Source organism: Canis lupus, chromosome 2, assembly GCF_011100685.1.
Source record: "Canis lupus familiaris isolate Mischka breed German Shepherd chromosome 2, alternate assembly UU_Cfam_GSD_1.0, whole genome shotgun sequence".
NCBI lineage: Eukaryota > Metazoa > Chordata > Mammalia > Carnivora > Canidae > Canis > Canis lupus.
In genome coordinates, this window is record NC_049223.1 from 58,985,640 (window position 1) to 58,988,674 (window position 3,035).

Sequence of the window (3,035 nt, forward strand, 5' to 3'; positions counted from 1 at the left end):
GAAGCCAGTCAACGAGCAGTAGAAAAACCAGGTTAAAAAACAGGCCCTTCCCTTCTAGGCTTCATTTTCCTCATCTTTAAAATGGGGACCAAAGTTAGATTAATAGAGTTCTTCCTTATTTTTCCTCCTCCTAACAGAAATGCCTATAGGCTCTCAAAATAACTTTATGAAAACGTTCTCAATTTCCATCATTATGAATATATAAAGGGGAATTGTTCTGGCAGGTTGACCCTTGTGCAGCTGTAGGAAGTGGCGAAGCAGTCTCTGGAAGCCACATTCTCTCAGAGAAGAGTTGGAACTTGAAGCCCAGGGGACAGGCAGGCAGACCTTCGATCATGATTGCTGAAGATCCAGGCGCAGCTGGAGACTTGTGGCCCAGATGCGGATTCACACTGGGAGGTGGGCTTAGAGATACACAACATGTGTGAGCTACAAAGTGGCTACTGCTTAACCTGGACCCTCTGTATCTTGCACAAGAATCTGTGGCTCACCCTTCCTGGGTGGAAGCAGAATTCTGGGAAACACAGTTCAGTTCAGCTGAGTGGCTGCATTACAAAGCACCACAGTGGCTGTCACAGGATGGTGGGATTCCAGATGACTCCTTTATATTTTTACGTGTTTTAATTCTTCACAATGAACATGTATTACTTATCTGAAACAATATAAAGCAGTTCTCTTTGGGGGAAAAAATCTTCTTTAACTAAAAGGAATTCTAAGAATTAGAGCTTCACTATTAAAAATTAAGAGAAAGGATGCCACATATTATACAGGTGAACATCATAGCTCTTTTCTGAAATGAATATTTAAAAGACGCCCATGTTTTAATTCCTCTTTTTGCCACTCAACAGCTGTTGCCATTGGCATTAAGCCCTAAAAATCCAGATGAAGAATGAAGTACTAGGAAAAATAGCTTCTCAGTCACGGAGCATAGTGTAGGAAGGTGACCTGCGAGCTACATGGTCCTCTAGCCTAAGAGGCGCTGCTGTAGATGATGTAACCGATAGAAACATCAGGGTTTGGCTCTCAGGGACTCTCTCCCTTCTGACACCAAAATCCTTTTCCATAGCGTATAGGAGATTCTGCTGTGTTGACAGACCATAAACACACTGAGATTAAGGAGAAACTGATAAACACATTTTAGCCCTTGTGTAGTATGCTAAGGTTTAAACTGAGCACCAGAACAGGAAAAGTGGGGTGGCCTCATTGGTGTCACCTAGAGCCACCAGTCTCTATTTTCCTAATGTGGCACATGTGATGGTTTCACCTGCCTGGCACTTTTCCCTGGGCCTTCTGCTTTTAGTTATGCCACTGACAGGTTGTTCCCTAGAACCTCATCCCTCTCTCTTCTGCTTATGAAAACACATCAGAAAGCAAGTGAGTGAAAGTCATGTCATAAGGATGACCTTCATTTAGTCTGTGGCAACTTGCTTTTCAGGCAAGCTTTGAAATGGAAGCCATTAGTTACAAAGTAGTTGCAATTCCACGTGAGTGTCACTAAACCATGGTGAAAAAATTATGGTCTTCAAAATAGTATGCGTGTAAACTGGCCCAGACTGTGTGGCATGGGAAGACGACATCGCAGCTAGTTCTAGGTGCTTCTTTTTCATCTCACCCGGGAAAAAAAAAATCAGTGTTTTATAACGGTATTGAAAATTAATGCCTGTGTAAAGTTTCTAGACAGGTATCCATATAATGTGTATAAATGCTAAAACATTTTTTTACTGACTGGGGTGCAAAATTTAAAAAAATTTGAGGGCACCTGGGTGGCTCAGTGGTTGAGCGTCTGCCTTTGGCTCAGGTCAGATCCTGGGGTACTGAGATCAAGTCCCACATTAGGCTCCCCCGCAGGGAGCCTGCTTCTCCCTCTGCCTATGTCTCTGCCTCTCTCTGTCTCTCACGAATAAATAAATAAACACTTTAAAAAAATTGAAACAACCTAAAAGAAAGCAAAACTTTTTATTTATTTATTTATTTATTTATTTATTTATTTACTTACTTACTTACTTATAGATTTTATTCATGAGAGACACAGAAAGAAGATGAGAGAGAGAGAGACAGACAGACAGACAGACACAGGCAGAGGGAGAAGCAGGCTCCATGCAGGGAGCCTGATGTGGGACTCGATCCCTGGTCTCCAGAATCAGGCCCTGGACTGAAGGTGGCGCTAAACCTCTGAGCCACCGGGGCTGCCCTTATTGTCTTATTTAAATGCTGACTTGGGAAGAGAGTCAGTACTCAAATATTACAGGATTAACAAAGACAAAAGCCCAGTGTTTTTCCTATTAATTAATAAAACCCCAAATAAAAGCTATGGTAACAGCTGGTAATAAATGTTAAAAAAGAGAGAGGAAACAAGAATACAAGAATGGAATGAGAATAGCATCTTTCAGGTAAAGATGCAGCGCCCCCTATGCCCACCGGGCACACCCAGATATACAGGTAGAACCTAGCATGTAATCCCTACCACAGTCTAGGGGAAAAAGGATGTAACAAAATGGACAGGCTCTTGGCATTCTGATGTGGCCTTTAGCATCTGTCCTCTTACAGAAAAAAAAGGCAACTAATTTTATAGCTGACCCGAGAGTGTTTAGAAGGAAAGACACATCGTGAGGCCGGAATCCTACAGTTATATTATATGAGCCCCAACTCCAGGATGGAAAAGGAGTGGCCCCGGGAACCACTACATGGCCCAGACTGTGTGGGCATGGGAAGACGACATTGGAGCTAGTTCTAGGTGCTTCTTTTTCATCTCACCCGGGAAAAAAAATCAGCCCTCTCCTCTACCAACCAGAAGTCTCTGGGGGTTGGGGGGTGGGAGAGATGTGGTTTGGGCCAGACATTTACCAAGACAGGAATACCAACATCATAAGTCTACACTGTCCTAGGAGAGTAGGTGAAACAAAGCCATAGGCAGCGGGAGAAAGTGTAATGAACCCAGCAAGAACAGACTAGAATTTTCTGTAATGTTCTAAACCAGGGTGATTAGGAAAGGGCCTTGAGTATTAAAAAAAAAAAAAAATCACCGGAAACATGGA